This window comes from Pectinophora gossypiella, chromosome 19 (assembly GCF_024362695.1).
Source record: "Pectinophora gossypiella chromosome 19, ilPecGoss1.1, whole genome shotgun sequence".
NCBI classification, from domain to species: Eukaryota; Metazoa; Arthropoda; class Insecta; order Lepidoptera; family Gelechiidae; genus Pectinophora; species Pectinophora gossypiella.
Genome location: NC_065422.1, coordinates 3035070 through 3053187, shown reverse-complemented (window position 1 = coordinate 3053187; position 18118 = coordinate 3035070). Strand labels below are relative to the sequence as shown.

General features: G+C 41.2%; 1 protein-coding gene across 1 annotated transcript in view; it reads left to right on the top strand.

Annotated features, from left to right (window-relative positions):
- Nucleotides 1–6852: 6852 nt before the first annotated feature.
- Nucleotides 6853–18118, top strand: part of LOC126375443 (protein piccolo) — a 50683-nt gene continuing 39417 nt past the window's right edge. Inside the window, exon 1 of the mRNA XM_050022359.1 lies at nt 6853–7133. The gene's annotated coding sequence lies outside the window, so the exon portion shown is untranslated. The remainder of the gene's footprint in view (nt 7134–18118) is intronic.

Below are 18118 nucleotides of genomic sequence, written 5' to 3'. Positions count from 1 at the left end.
TAAACCCTTTCTTTTATCAATAATCAAACCAGGCGGAATAAGATAGCTAGCTAGTGTAATCTATACATAAGATAAACAGCCTATATAAGTCCCACTGCTGGGCACAGGCCTCCCCTCCATCAACCGGAGGGGGGAGGGGTGGAGTCTAGTCTAAATCCGAGGCCTATTAGCCGTATTTTGATGTTAACAATAACAATTTATCTGAGCAGGCAGTGCCTGAGCGTCGCCAGGCAGTAACGGATCAAGAGTCTTCAAATTCATATCAGAATCATAAATTAAGAGGCACTATTCTTCTATCGTGTGGGTTGTGTGGTGTACTACCATCCTCGTCAACCCTGGTGTCAAGGTTATTATTGAGCTGGCAAAGGTCCCTGACATGACTCACGTAACGACTACGTACTAACTTCAGTAGTTAATAACCGGGACCAACGGCTAAACATGTCTTCCGAAGCACGAACCATCATATTTTCGGACGATCGGAAGATCAGCCTGCTATGTCTACTGTTCCCCGGTCACTCAACCAGCGGCTCAATAATAACCCCGACACCAGGTTTGATAAGATTGATAATCCGCCTCACAACCCACACGATAGAGAAAGTACGTGGGTCCCTGACATGACTCACGTAACGGCTACGTACTAACTTCAGTAGTTAATAACCGGGACCAACGGCTAAACATGTCTTCCGAAGCACGAACCATCATACTTTCGGACGATCGGAAGATCAGCCTGCTATGTCTACTGTTCCCCGGTCACTCAACCAGCGGCTCAATAATAACCCCGACACCAGGTTTGATAAGATTGATAATCCGCCTCACAACCCACACGATAGAAAAAGTACGTGGAGGAAGCAAGAGAAGTATGTCAGGATCGAAGCTAATGGAATTCCATAGACTCTGCTTACCTCGGTGGGAAACAGGCGTGAGTTTATGTATGTATGTAACTCCACTGCTTGGCGGGCATATGGGGAGCGTTGCGGGCTTTTAGCCGAATCCGGCACTGCCTAGTCAGTGCGTCTAGACAGTCGGCGCCGGAGTGTCTGCCGCGGGAATCCAGGGGCCACATTCACCGGTTTGTCGCAAGATGACTCATGCGCTATTTTTGGACTGTCTAGACTCCATTCTTACATTCCATACACATTTTAGAATTGGTCTACTTCTCTGCTGACCCGGGAGTAGATAGGATCGTACAGGGTGTTAGTGGCACCGTAACGAATACTGAGGGGGATGATTCAGACCATGATTCTGAGTTCGACGGAAAATTTCACTTGATATCATCAGAATTATAGTCTGAATCATCCCTCAAAGTTTTCCTTACGATATCACTAACACCCTGTAAGTATATTTATCAGAATCAGAATCATTTATTCAACGTAATTATCATAGATAACTTGTTGAAGGTCAATTTAACATTTTTGAATCTACGTCATTTAGCAAGGTGTTATAGCTGAGGAGAAGAAATGACAAGAAACTGCAACAGCAACACATCTCTTTAATCAATGTAGGTATATTACAAGTCATTTAATAACTAGAGGAACACATTTAATAACAGGAATTTTTACCATTTAGGTAATCATTAATCTTATAATAAGCTTTTTTATATAAAGTAAGCTTCACATGAATAAATAAATTAAATAAATTTATTTGCCTTCCACCCCGCAGTACTCCGTCTGATGCAAGTGGGATGGCGCCCAGAGTAGTCCACCTGTGAATAGTACTGACAGTTATTGCTGCCCTCTGACAGGTACCAGTCGCTATGACTCGCATCTTTCACCTCTAAAATATTATAAATAGGCAATCTCAATCAACCTTAGCGGGTAGAGAAACAACAAGTACTATTCATTATATAGTCTAGCTATTTTCGACCTTATTTGCCTAGTTATTTGTAGAGTTCTACTACCTATCGTTTAAAAATAAATTAAGTTTAAAAGGATAGATGAAAATAAAAACATTTGTTCTTTTTTAGGTGACGGTTTGCGTCATTTGACGTTTTTAAATTCATTTATTTTATACAAGCCGATCGTCGTGGAGATCCTTGGGGGAGGCCAATGCCCAGCAGTGGGCGTCATACGGCTAATGATACAAGCCATTGCTCCCAACGGCTTACGGTCATATAATAATAAAGTAAGACCCAGAGGGGGTGAACTCGGCGCCCGATAAGAATTGGCGGGGGCGGGGAGTTGTCTATACGTGGTAGTATTATTTATTCTATGCTTGTATTAAATTAAGAATGGTTAGCAACCTAAGTAAATCATCATCATCATCGTCAGCCCATTAACGTCCCCACTGCTGGGGCACGGGCCTTCCTTATGGATGGATAGGGAGATCGGGCCTTAAACCATCACGCGGGCCCAGTGCGGATTGGTGGTTATTAACGACTGCTAATGCAGCCGAGACCAACGGCTTAACGTGCCTTCCGAAGCATAGAGGAGCTCGAGATGAAAACTTTTTTTGTGGTCACCCATCCTATGACCGGCCTTTGCGAAAGTTGCTTAACTTCAACAATCGCAGACCGAGCGCGTTAACCGCTGCGCCACCGAGCTCCTCAAGTAAATACGCACAATAAAATTGCGTCAAAGTTGATTAATATAATACTGATTGAGAGAGTGCTGTGGTGGGAAATAAAATGTAGCGACGAGAGTTGAGGAAGGGATGCTCCGATGGTTCGGACATGTAAAGAGAATGAATGAAAGTAGACTTACGAAAAGGATTTATAATACGGGTAAGTGGTAAGGTTGGAAGAGGATGGCCTAGGCGTACATACCGCGATCAGATCCAGGATATTTTAAAGAAGAGTCCAGTTAAGAGGACTCTAGACCGGCGAGCGTGCATGAAGTCTTTGATGAGAGTGAAAGAAGTGAAAATTGTGTGACAGGATGGTAGTAAGTAAAATTCCGTCATCTCTGCCTACCCCAACGGCAAATAGGCGTGATCGTATGTATCCCTAACCTATGTATGTACTGACGATTAACAATACAATACGATAGAGCTATCGTAAGTAAAGCGTTAAAATTACTCGAGTAAATTACTCGATTAATACCTAATTATATTGAATAAAATAAACCCCGACTAGAGACTACTTACTTTAATAATTTCATGGTTTCGGTTTTCAGCAACTATTATTACCTCTGACGCTATAAATAGAGATAGGATCCGCACAACTTGCGTAGCGTCTACGCCGTAACGACTTCGGAGCAGATCGTAGACGTTTGCTACGCACTTTGCCATGATTACAGTCGAAACAATAATTCAAAAACTTGACGCGACATTGTATGGCTCAGATGCTCAGCTATTATTAGTTTAGACTTTAGCAATATAAGTCCAGCGCCAGTGGAAGTTTTGCACAGCTTCCATTACCCATACATGCGCGTAGGTGTATTTTGGCGGGCGTACAGCGCGCATGCGTGGCTTGTGCCGTCCGCAGTCCTACCATTCTTCAGTTGCACAGACTACCTCGCGAGGCCAGTACGTAATGAGCGCGCGCGCGACCAAACGGCCGTATCACCAACAAATAACGACCTAAAACCGTTTTTCCACTTTAAAAAATACTGTAAAACAAATCTAAGGAGTCCAGGGAGGCGACAAGTGACGGCGTGTGACGTGGAAGTGTGCTCACAGGGGCGTGAAACGGTAAACAAATAGGCTGAGGCATAGCGATTTTTGTGAATGAATTTAAGATGGTGGACGTCGGTGCGCGGGTAGGGTGAAGTCGTCGGCTTATGGCGAGGTTGGTCGACGGGACGGTAAGTGGTGACCACGCGATCGAACGATGAATGACGATGACGCGAGTGGGCGACTAATGTCTGTTTGATAACGCACCGCACGGCAATCTATCGAACATCAACCTGTCAACTATTATTTTTAGATCAGACTGCCTGACTCCAGTCTAATACAATTACTAGTACATACAACACACGAGTTGCCTGCAAGTGTCGTATTGGCGCGTATCTAAGGATGCCACGATGTTGAGACGGTAACACTGAATATGTTTTAATAATCGCGGATGTTATTGATTGATGAGTAAATGAAATTGTTTTTGTGACTCGCCTTGCTTTGTACGAGTGAATTGGTCGTGCCATTACGGTAAATTAGTTGGGACGTATGGTTGTCAGGTTGTAAATTGCGGATCGGTTGAATTCAGACATACCGCGAACTCGAATTATTTCAATCGATATTGCACCCTCGTTTGGATTTACAAGGATTATATCGCGATAACTTTGAAATGTGCATTCTTCTATCCTGTGGGCTGTGATGTAGATGGCCAACTTCTATCTTGGTGTCAGGGTTATTATTGAGGTGGCAAAGGCGTATTTATAGTTGGTAAACTAAGTAATCGCAACCTGTGTCGATTTATGGCGATTGAAAGGCAAAGTGACTTCTTTCTCCTGTGGGCTGTTATGGAATACCAACATCAGGTTATTATTGAGTCGCCAAAGGCCAAAGTCTGATCAGCCCCCTAGCATTATCCCGATTTTTCTCAGGGTCCGCTTACCTAACCTGAAGATTTGACAGGTCCGATTTTTACAGAAGCGACTGCCTGTCTGACCTTCCAACCAGCGAAGGCAAAACCAGCCCAATGCAGGTCAGGTCACATACCTCCGAAAATGCGTTTCTCGGGAATGTGGGTTTCCTTACGAAGTTTTCCTTCACCGCTGACCTGAAGGCCATAGACTCGTGTCACGAGTAAATACTTAGGAACAATGAATAGTAACCGGGACCAACGGCTTACGTTGTCTTCCAAAGCACGGACCATCTTTCTCTCGGAAAATGGGATCAGCCCGTAATATCCTAACCAAATTGAGGGTCACCAAGTGATATTTGTGATATTGGTATACGCTCAACCACTGGACCACGGCCGTGATATATGAGCATATATAAGTTCACGACTGTATCCCAATTGGGGTAGTTAGAGGTGCATTCATGAGCAATATCATGTACCCACTTTACAACCCTGTCGCACTATCTATCATATTTGACATCTAATGAGATTTATTTTATTTTATGTTTTATTTTTTAAAAAGTTAATGAGACATGGTTTCAAAGTCTATACATATTAGTGTAAAAGAGAAGATAATTGTGTCAGGATTGAAGCAAATGGAATTCCATAGTTTCTGCTTACCCCGGTGGGAAATAGGCGTGAGTTTATGTATGTATGTACATATTAGCACTCGTGACCGTAAATACCCACAACTTACCGCTTTCTGTTAGACCAACATGATAGGTGGTGAGCCGTATCGCCGTCTATAATGGTCGAGCCGACTGTTACTGAAAACTGCACTTAATATAATAATAATAATTTAATGATCAAATCAAATCAAATATACTTTATTGTACAAAACTAAAATTTCAGCAATCAGACATAACACATGAATACAGTACAATTTGGGCGGCCTTATAATTTATTTATTATCAAAGAGATTTGTACAGGTGTGCGATTAAGTTAAGTACCTATATAGAAAGTGTACAAATTATTTGTTGAACTATGATCTCCAAATTAAGCTTAAAGGCCTGTGTCTTGGGGATCAGCGTTAGGCCAGGCAGAGATTGAACTGGTTGAGCTATTAGTTAGGGCAACACATCCTATGCAAAAGGTATTAATAATATAAAGATATATAAGAGGCTAGAAGATCAACTTTTAAGTAATAAAAATTCTAGAAAATCTAGTCGGTGATTTTACGACGGAAAAGCAGGTTGACTTGAGACAAATTCATGATTCTTTTGAGCAAGTCCGGGTCGCTCCCCATTTGAGGAGCAAGTCGATGAACCAAAGGAGCATTTATATTAAAACCCGCAGTGGAGCAGCGTGGTGGAGTATGCTCCATACCCCCTCCGGTTGATTGAGGGGAGGCCTGTGCCCAGCAGTGGGACGTATATAGGTTGTTTATGTTTATGAGGCAGAGGAATATTCATTTGGGAACTCTATTGTAAGCCAGCGAATCCGGTCAATTTATTTTCAACCCTCTAAATTCGATCGAGTTCAATAAGCTATAAATGTTCCGTAAATTGGAATATATTGCCAATCCTAATCAGATATTTATCGTTAGGTAAATAGGAGCTATTTTGTCTCATAATATAACATAGCATCAAGCTTGTTTCCCCGAAAGAGTAGACAGTGGTGTAGGGTATTGATGCAGAATGTCCCATTCGCAAAATGTCCCAAATCACATTCGCATAAATTACCATTGAATGGGCATTTTGCGTCAAGAGGTCTTTTCACTAATGGGACAATAGCCCCGATTCCTGCATACAGCTCCTAACTTTGTTTTAAGTTATACCTGTCATTTTCTTATCCACCGAAAAGGAAAGAGAAGGGACTTTAGTTTTACTTTTAGGTATTTATTTTTGTTGCACCATCCCGCATCCAAGTTGTTTGTAAATGTTTGTATCCTTTTGGTGGTTGCCTGGAAGAAATTGCTCTAGAGCAATAAGGCCGCCCAAGTTGTACTGTATTCATGTGCTATCTCTGATTGTCAAATTTAGTTCTGTGCTATAAAGTATATTTGATTTGATTTGACGGAAGATTGACAACTGTTAATTTTAAATCATAAAATGTGAGAATAGAATAGCCATCTCGCTCATATGCACAATTTAAAAAAGGGGGTTAGAAAGGAGGCAGCCATGTTAATTGTTATTTATATAACGAAACACATAACAGTTTCACGCCTGTATCCCCAAAGGGGTAGGAAGAGGTGAATAATTTACACGTACTCCTCGCCGCTATATCTAAGTCCTGTGAATTTTGAAGCCATACGGTACTGGCATTTTCTTGTTGTTATTGATCCCATTTCGATAAAGTGTAATTTATAAATTGGTATTTAAATGACATTACTAATTCATATTCATTTTGTCTCCAGGTTCGTACTACGAAGGATGTTCGACAATAAAAAGTGAAAGCAGTTCCTAACATAACACCCCTTCGGTTTTTCCCAAGTCGGGTAAAAAATAATCGAAAAATAAAATAGTGCAATGAAATTCAAATAAAGAAGATTCGTGATTGGTGGAGACTTTGTGTTCGGAATTTGAACTGGCCAATCGCGTGTTGTTGGCAATGAGCGGGAAGACTCGTCGGCGTCTGCGCACTCCGGTATGACTGTAGCGACACGAAAACGTCACGCTGCTGCCACAATATGATAAAGGTTTGTTTAGAAATAAATAATAATAATAATAATAATAATAAAAACACTTTATTGCACACAAATACACAAAACATTTACAGGATAAACTTATTCTAAGGTGGGCAAAGGCGGCCTTATCGCTAAGAGCGATCTCTTCCAGACAACCTTCGGCAAAGGATATGGTACATTTGTACAGCTGCAGTGTAGCGCGCAAATACGTAAAATAAAACAATAGACACATTTTATATATACATACACAATCAATAATATTTATGTAATATTAATATCTGCCAACCCGCACTGGGTCAACGGGATAGGCTCGGCGTCTAGCGTCTCTAAGTTACGTCATTTTGGCAACCTTACATGTGGGTAGAACGATAAACTCTTCACTATACCCAGCCTACCACTATACCAAACGTCTACACCAACCCGCACTGAAGCAGCCTTAAGCGTACCGGGTGAGAGCCTTCAGCGCTCCCCATTTGTCCGGCCCAGTAGTTAATGCCATCTGCGGCAAATCTACAATAAGTCACGTCAAAAAAAAAGCACTGAAGCAGCGTGGTGGAGTATGCTCCATACCCCCTCCGGTTAATTGAGTGGAGACCTGTGCCCAGCAGTAACATTATCAGTATTATAGGCTATTTTTGTTACGTATATTAGATTGAATAGGTTTATTTATAAACTCACTCCTATAGTCCATAATGGGGTGGGCAGTGATACCAGCGGCTCCAAGTAGTCTTTTAGTTACTTGTAACTGTGTCCATCCCTTTACGGATTGTAAGCGTGTGTTTATATACGTACAGTCATGAGCAATATAATGTACCCAATTTAGGACTCTGTCGCACTAACATATTTGACATATAGTGAGACTTACAGTTCAATTTGTCAAAAAAGTTAATATGACATGGTACCAAAGTCTATACATATTAATGCTCGTGACCGTACGTACTTAAGAAAAGCAAGATTTTTAAAAACTACAATGAAAAGGCACTTACCAGGTAAGTAAGACGATCCGAGCTTCTGAAGGCACGTTAAGCCGTTGGTCCCGGTTACTACTTACGGAAGTACGTAGTCGTTACATGAGCCAACAGGCCCCAGGTCAGAGTCTGGCCATATTACGTGCCTGAAATTGAAAAAAAATCTTACTGCCTTATCAATAAAAAATAAACAAACGGTGAACGTGTATTTAAGTATTACAACCAAACAGAGTTCAATCGAATTATTTGGTAATTGGATTCAATTTGCCCTAGCTGTGAAATACTTACCTATACACGCGTTGCAAACTTGCGCAAAGGCCGGTCATAGTTTTCATCTCGAGCTCCTCCGTGCTTCGGAAGGCTCGTTAAGCCGTTGGTCCCGGCTGCATTAGCAGTCGTTAATAACCACCAATCCGCACTGGGCCCGCATGGTGGTTTAAGGTCCGATCTCCCTATCCATCCACAGGGAAGGCCCGTGCCCCAGCAGTGGGGACGTTAATGGGCTGATGATGATGATGATACACGTTTATCACTTATTTATTTTTTATTGGTGAGGCGGTTAATACTTACTACGAAAGGTGGACGCGTTTGGTATAGGTATAGTGAAGAATTTATCGTTCTACCCACATGTATCGTTGCCAAAATGACGTAACTCACAGACGTTGAGTCTGGAAGGCATGCCAAATCCTTCCAGAGGTTTATCAATGGCGCCGATTTTCGTTAAGCGTAATATATCCACTTATATTTCACTTTAACTTTACTACAAACATGTCTTCAAGCGAAACGTGATGACGCCTTTTTGAAAAATCACATTGTGATGCAATTTTATTTATCAATACCTCGAAATGGACACATGACAGACGAGATGTCAATTGTCAAGCCACTTGCCATAAACAGACTCACCGAATCGGGAATCGCCGTTCGGAGAGTCGCTGTCAACGCTACAATTCGTTTCAATCCAGTTGTAAAATTGCTAAAGGATAATTTTCTTTACCAAACACGCAAACAAACAAAAACGTTGCTCTAAGCACACCCCGGTCACTTCATACAAAACACCTCGTTTTACACAGACACTACACATTGACGTTATCGTACACGCGCACCTGTGTGTGTGACGTCTGACGCCATACGATTGAAGACTAAACTATGTTTGAGAGGGGGTGAGGTAAACCTAGCTCAGACGCTAGTGGGGAGCGGAGAGTTGCCGTTCTAATTCCTTATTCTAAACTTTAAGGTAATATACCTACTAATCGCCATTTTAAAAAATAACTTTGGAATTTCATTTTTTAAAAGGGGCTTATGTACTTACGTGGTTTTCTCTTTAATAGCTAGTAATACTTTTATGGAGAAACAAAAAGTAAAACAAATAAAATACAGTTGTATCAAACGCGTTACATCACTTCCACATCGGGTTGGTACGAAAATCCAATTTGTTATTGAAATCCAAGAATAGTCGTGTCAAAATAGCGAGGGGTTTATTTTAGTCGGCCTCAATGTTGCCAACTTAATGGATAATCTACAAAATGTGGTGGTTTTGGCTTTTCTATTGGTAGGTAAAATTGTGATCTAAGTAGTAAAAGTGGTTTAGTATAGGCATTGAGAAAAAGACATTTACTAAACTATGTCAAATTACGAGTATATTTTTTCATATACTTACACGTGTTGTATCTATCAAACGCAGGCAGTTAGTTTTTTTTTTTTTTTCTTAATATTCCAAAACCCCTATTTACATACCATTTTATCGCATTCGTAATGCGCGCCTTGCCTTTGAGGTTTTCAAGCCCCGTAGCATGCTGACGCGATAAATTAATCCATTGAGTAGCTAATAGAACCATTTATCACGTCTCACGTATTTATGCGGGCTTATTGCCTGCTGCACGAATAATAGCGTTGGTTTAGGTATATATCGCGTCGCACGCGATAATTATGCGGGCTCTATGTTACGGCTGCTGGTAGATTGAAGAGCCGCTTTTGATTATTTTGGGCAATAAAGGTAGGCAACACCGGACGACCTTGGTCTGTGCAGTTATTCATTGACAGAGACATCGCAGCATATCGCCTTCACTCCATCCACATTTTACATCGCCCCACGACCTTCGAGAATTGATCGGCTGCCGTTAATTCCTCGAAATTTTTCTTTTCTACATTAAACATACATATAACCCCCCCCCCCCGCGCCCCCCCCCCCCACACACACACACATATATATATATATAGGCCGCCAGATTGTACCTATCATCCATTTTTGTTTTGTTTTGTATGTTGTGTGCAATAAATTTGATTTGATAAACATAAACAGCTCGCTGGTGCAGCGGTAAACGCGCTCGGTCTGCGATTGTAGTAGTTAAGCAACTTTCGCAAAAGCCGGTCATAGGATAGGTGACCACAAAAAAAAAGTTTTCATCTCGAGCTCCTCCGTGCTTCGGAAGGCATGTTAAGCCGTTGGTCCCGGCTGCATTAGCAGTCGTTAACAACCATCAATCCGCACTGGGCCCGCGTGGTGGTTTAAGGCCCGATTTCCCTATCCATCCATAGGGAAGGCCCGTGCCCCAGCAGTGGGGACGTTAATGGACTGGTGATGATGAAACATAAACAGCCTGTATACGCCCCACTGCCGGGGACAGAGCTCCCCTTATTCAACACTACGCTGCTCCACTGCGGGTTGCTGGAGGTGTTTTTTTACTGCTAATAGCCGGGATCAACAAACAGAGCCCTTCAAAGCACGGATATTACTCAAATAGATTTACAAGTGCTTACGTGCATATTTTTAAACAACCATGTGACGTAAAGCCCTGCCCTCCGACGTCATGACGTGACGTCACCAGATGACAGCTGATAATAACCCTGTCCCGTCGGTATTGTTTATAAAGCCACCATTTTAATGTCATCTATTTCTGTTGACTTTGTAAATGAATAGGTTAGGCGATTTTCACACGATGCGATTGATGGTCTTCTTCTATCGTGTGGTTCTATCGGTGTCAGGGTTACTATTGAGCCGCCAAAGGCCCCTGACATGGCTCATGTAACGACTACTAACTTACATCAGTAAGTAGTAACCAGGACCAACGGCTTAACGTGCCTTCCGAAGCACGGATTATCTTTCTTTCGGACAATCAGGTGATCAGCCTGTAAATTCCTATAATCAAACTAGGGATCACAAAGTCATTTTAGTAATGTGTCCCCACCGGGATTTGAACCCGGAACCTCTGGATCATGAGCCCCGCGATTGGCGGTGAAACGGTCGGCATACAATCCTGACGACCCGAAAACTGTAGCTATAGAAGCGGCCAATCAGCTCCCATAACGACCCCACCGGCGTGGTGCACGATTTCCGGTGTGACGATAGGTTAATTTTTACCTCTCCTCTCCGCTTTGGTGGAGCACGGGCCTTGCTAGGCGCGTGCTGGCTGGCGCCCAACAAGGGGCCCAATTACTGCAACTTGCGGCTACATTCGCCGCTGATTTACAACCGATACTTGCACTGAAAACTTGTAATTGCCTGCTTTAATCAGCACCAGCCTACTTGCCTAGGGAATACTCGGTGCGAATTAAAATAGAACACAAACAGCCTATAGCTATTTGTTATAACATCCTAGGCAACGAGTTTTCTACGTTGAGTGCAAATCTACGCCAAAAAAAGAATATTTGTATTTGTTAGGTGAGCTGGATGGATACAGGCTGAGTAGAATAGATACATAGGTAAGCAGATCCTGTGAAAACGAAATAATGCTAGGGGGATGACTTATATTATTTTCGGTCACGATTTTCCCTAGTCCCGGACCTGAACATAAAGTTTGGAGAAGCAAGAAAGTTTGGGAGCATTTTTACCAAACACAATATTCGATTGAGGCACTTGGACTTGCCAAATAACGTACACTCGCGCACACAACTTTGCCAACTTGCACCATCCCGCTGTTACAACAAATTGCCGATGAAATGGGTTTGTGATGTTATTGTAAAGCTGAATGCACACTGAGGGCAATCCGAGAGTATTCCTGGTTATTTTTGTAATACATTGTTTTAAGTTTACGCGGTTATGGATCTACCTACTCCACTCCAATCTCATCAGTCATCCCGTGATCATGGCACTTGCAACAGTGTCGAAATATCGGGAGTCTCATATCCCTGCTTTAAACGCGGTAAGAACCCGTTATTATGTGTTTTAATTATTTTTGTTATGTTGCATATGTGGGCATCTAGGTGTTGGCGATGCTCTTCTCGATGGAATAGATTGAATAATACAGCTGGACAATGTTATTGACGGCAATTTTATTAATTTTATATTATAAATGTTAACACACGATACACGTTAGTATGCAGATTGTAAATGAAGAAAGAAGGCAAGTATTGCCATTTAATTATAAAATATAACTTTGTTGGGGATGCCAACAGCATACATGATTTAACATCCTCGATAATCCATAACAACCTCCATAGTCTAGTGGTTAGTGAACTGGGCTCACGATCTGGAGATCCAGGTTCGATTACCGATAGGGACATTGTCGAAATCACTGTTTGAGACTGTCCTTCGCGCTTCGATTGGTAAGGACATTGTGGGTATGAATCACTTGATTGTCCGAATAAGTAAGATTCAGGGCGTTGGAGGGCACGTTAATCCGTTGGTCCCGGCTATTAGCCGTAAAAAACCTCCGCCAACCCGCAGTGGAGTATGCTCCATACTCCGACCGGTTGCCAGCAAGACTATGGGACGTATATAGGCTGTTTATGTTATATTAAACATGATCTCCCTAGAGACTTAAACACAGCTGTCAAAGGGTAGGTGTGTATTCTATACACCTTTGCCTACCCCTTTGGGGTTACAGGCGTGATACTATGTCATGTTATACCTATTGTAACTATGTATACAGAAAAAGTGAAGAAATTATAGGCAAGTTGCCTTCAAGCAGGCGAGTAAAGTAAAATTATTCTAATAACTACACTGTACCTTGGAAGTACTGAACTTGTTTATCACTGTGCACTGCCATTTTTAATAATAGGCTGGTTTCCAACTAGTCAAATCAGTTACTTTTTACTAAACGTCAAAACACGAAATTACTTTAGCTTTTGTATGAAAAAACACACAGTGTCATCATAGAAAAACGTGATAAAATGTCGGGCCTATTATTACGTTTTTCTTGATTTAAATTCATAAGTAAGTTAAATAGAAAAAAAGAAAATATTTTTCGTTAGTTTAGATCTGTCTTTATATGGTACTTAATCAGAATTTCATAATTTATCTTGAACTTAGTAAGTACACAATTATTATTATTACTGAGGCCAAGGCAAAACACGTTTATTTAAAACACGTTTACTACATTAAAAAAAATATACGGTCGAATTGAGACCCTCCTCCTTTTTTGAAGTCGGTAAAAAGTAAGATAATTCCGTGATTCGGAAGGCACGCTAAGCCGTTGGTCCCGGGCTACTAGGCCAAATAATTCTACCAACCCGCAGTGGAGCAGCGTGGTAGAGTATGCTCCATACCCACTCCGGTTGATTGAGGGGAGGCCTGTGCCCAGCAGTGGGACGTATATAGCTGTTTATGTTCTTCTTCTGTCATGTAGGTTGAGAAGTTACCAACCTCATCAACCCTGGTGTCAAGGTTACTATGGAGCCGCCAAAGGCCCTGACATGGCTCATGTAATGATTACTTATTTACATCAGTAAGTAGTAACCGGGACCAACGGCTTAACATGCCTTCCGAAGCACGGATCATCTTACTGTCGGACAATCAGGTGATCAGCCTGTAATGTCCTAACCAAACTAGGAATCACAACGTAATTTTTGTGATATTTCCCCACCGGGATTCAAGCTCGGGACTCGTGGACCGGGACCCGGGCATCGCGAGCCTAACGGTCAACCACTGGACCACGGAGGCCGTTAGCTGTTTAAAGGATACGTTAATCAGTGATCAGCCAATCACTGAAATAAATACTTACTTCATATATTTTACAGAACAATTCATTCCTTTTCCTCGGTTATAGTATATTTTAGGGTAACATGACCGAAGGTTGTGATGTAACATGTAAAATGATGACCCAAGGGTCCGCCATAGCACAAGTAACACGCTCGCAAAATCCCAACTTGCCCTTTGTCATCGAAACGATCCAAATGCGGTACACATGTGCAAAAGTTCAGTTACAACCAGTGATGTGCCGTACCCAGGAATATTCCCACTTTGGCAATATTCCCACTTTGGGAATATTACAAAAGGCGTGTAGATGTTCGGCAGCTCGTTTTTTCTTTAATAACTTGTATGCCTTTTTACGAGAATATTCCCAATTTAGGAATACCCAAAAAACTACATAACATAAATAGCCTACATACGTCCCACTGCTGGGCACAGGCTTCCCCTCAGTCAACCGGAGGGGGTATGGAGCATAATCCACCACGCTGCTCCACTGCGGGTTGGTGGAAGTATTTTCACCGCTAATAGCCGGGACCAACGGCTTAACGTGCCCTCCGAAGCACGGAATCTATTTTTTCAGACAATCAGGTGATTCAAGCCTGTACCTTACCAAACAAAGGACAGTCTCACAAAGTGATTTCGACAATGTCCCCATCGGGAATCGAACCCGGACCTCCAGATCGTGAGCCTAACGCTCTAACCACTAGACCACGGAGGCTGTTACCCAAAAAACTATTAAAGAAAAAACTTTTTTCATCGAAACGATCCAACTGCAGTACACATGTAGCTCAGTTACAAATAGTGTATAATATTCCCAGCAATAAAAGGCGCAATAGTTATTAAAGAAAAATCTTGCAGACGAACACGAACACGCGTTTTCTTCTTTGCGAGTCGATGGCGATCGAAACTAAATTTTTGCTGACCAATAATTGGCCACGCTTACGGCATTGTCAGTGGCTTCGTACAGGTCTTTAATAGTGCAGGTGTTAGGGCACTTAGGACAGCACACGCCTTTTGAAAAATCATATTCGAATATGATTATTGTTAACAAAGCCTCCCATGTGGGTTGATACAACATCAGTTTTAAGTCTTCAAATATGTTCAAATATTATTACTATGGTGACGTCGTCCTAAACCTGAATAAAGCTTTTGTCTATCTATCTATCTACCTACCAATATTTATTCTAGTTTCTAACTAGTCAAATCAGTTGCTTTTTACTTTACCCACTTAGTCAAAACACCAATATTACTAATGCAATTTGTTTGACAAAGCACACTGAAAAGTCATAGAAAAACGAGATAAAATGTCGGACTTATTATTACCTTTTTTCTTGATTATTTATAAATATTCCTGCTGGTTCCGTGCTTTGGAGGGCACGTTAAGCTATTGATTTTGGCTATTAGGCGTAATAAATACCTCCACCAACCCGCAGTGGAGCATGAGGGAATAGCTCCATACGCCCTCCGGTTGATTGAGGGGAGCCCTGTAGTCGATGCGTCCCACTACGCTATTTATATTTATGTTGTTACTTATAAGTACTATTTTTATTGTAGGTTATCATTTGGGTCAAACCGTGCCCTATCCGAGATAGTGGCTGACTCGATAAGATAAGTGTTGTCGAGGCGAACATTGCAAATTGTGACGTACTTTGTCTATTTTTAGCATTTTATTTCTGTCCTTCCTGTCTAAATAAGATCAGTGTCAGACGTAAAGCTGTGGTCACAATAATTAAAATTCAAAAATAGCTTTATTCAGTAGTTACAGTTTAAATCTCTTAACTTCTAGATCCAATCAAAAACATAAATATGAAATGAGAGCCAAGTTCAATATTATGATAAATGCCTTGGTTGTTGACTTCAACGACAAAAGAAATGAGATCTAAATGGGTGCCAAGTTCAATGGTCGCTCCTGAAATTTATTTATAAGTAACACTATAACATATCATATCTTCTTATAACATAAGATAATGTATTGTAGCCTAAGGTCTGTCTTGGCTAGTTTTTATAAATCTACCAACGAATTATTATGTTCGATAGCTAGTGCGGCACACGGTGCGGCTCGCCAGTTCTGTTTCTTGAACTTGGCTTGACACGCTACCGCGTGTCTAGATAACGAACGTCTCATCATCCGCCTAAAACTTCTGCAGTTGCTTCACAACTCGTATATTATTAGAGGTATCTACAGGAATTAGGACCAATGGGTTATTCATTTATCTTAAGTACAGTTTTCATAAACACAGTTGCCTCGACCATTATAGCCGGCGAGCTCATCACCTATCACGTTGGTCCAGCAAAAAGCTCGGTAAGACGTTGGCAGTTAGTACATCTTGCTATGGATGTACCTCTGACTATCCTAATTATCTATGAGTTAATAATTTTAAGTTAACTCCACTCCCACAAACCGAGGAATTGGTTTTGTGGGTTTTTTTATTATATCAATATCTTTTGTCTCCTACATACATAAACTCACGCCTATTTCCCACCGGGGTAAGCAAAGACTATGGTATTCCATTTGCTTCGAGCCTGACACACTTCTTTTGTTTCCTCCACATTCATCAATCGTTTTATACACGCACGCCGGTTCAGAGTAGGTCGTATTAATCGTACCTTTTCTAAGCACACCTCCAATTTGGTCAATGTACGTCCTCCTAGGTCTTCTTCTGCCAGCCCTACCATCAACCTTCGCTTTACATACTGCTTTTGTTATCCTATTATCCTTCGCTCTACGTGCGCAAACCAACCCATGTCCTTATGAAAATTAAACATTTTACTTACTTACTTTTTTTCTATCATGCGGGTTGTAAGGTAGATGACCAACCTCATCAACCTTAGTGTCAGGATTATTATTGAGCCGCCAAAGGCCCCTGACGTGGCTCATGTAACGACTACGCACCTACTTACATCAGTAAGTAACCCCGATTACTTACTGATGTAAGTAGGTCTTTGGTCCCGACCAACGACTTAACGTGCCTTCCGAAGGATCATCTTACTTTGGAACAATCAGTTGATCAGCCTGCAATGTCCTAACTAAACTCTCACAAAGTGATTTTTGTGATATGTCTCCACCGGGATTCGAACCTGAGGCCGTTTTACTTACTTAATTGGGATAAAGTCAAGCGCTGATGTTATGTGTAATATCTAGGTACGTGACAGTTCTCAATTTATTTTTCATTTCTACTAGTGACAGGTTGAATGAAACACAGAAAACAGTTTTCCAGCCCTCGAGTAAAGTTGGAATCATGCAATATTATGAGTTAAGCGCTGGGGCATATTAAATGAACGACGTGGCCTAGTATTCGCCATGGAAAATAGATAGAATATGCAATTTTTTATTTAAATTCAGCCACTGGGTTGAGAAATCGAGGAAAATAATAATAATTCAACTTTTGGCTTGCATGTTAGCCTGGAAACTGTTTTATAACTCACATCTATACAGAATTTTAATGACATCGTAACAAAAACTTTGAGGGATAATTCAGACTATGATTCTGAGTTGATATCAAGTGGAATTTTCCGACGCAAAACTCATGAAAATTTATGTGTTTTTTTAAATTATTTTCTGTTTCATACTTTTGTGACGAAAAATTTCACTTGATGATAACTCAAAATCATGGTCTGAATCATCCCCCTCAGAATTCGTTTCGATGTCACTAACACCCTGTATATTATTACATAAAATCTCGCCCATATCCTTAATTGGGTGAGCAGAGCCTCAAGTAATCAAAAGACAATCTCCAGCCACCTTTAATAATAACATGAAGTCATTTTCAGTGTTTGATTAAGTATATATAATATACAGTAGTTTTAGGCGGATGAGACGTTCGTTATGTAAAATTGACGATTCAAAGTGTAACAATGTTACCTACTGAATAAAGATATTTTTGAATTTGATTATATAAAAAGCCGGTTAAGTGCGAGTCGGACTCGCCCACCGGAGTTCCGTACTAACTAACGTAAATTAACAAAGATTATATTTATCTCTATAGGAAGCTAATTTTCCATTGAAAAATTACTGTCTCAATTCAAGGGACCGCAGTACCTATTAGATGTTTAACTTCAACTTGATAACTAAACGCGTTTCCGAGAAAAACAGTTATAAGTTATAACAGACAGACGAACGG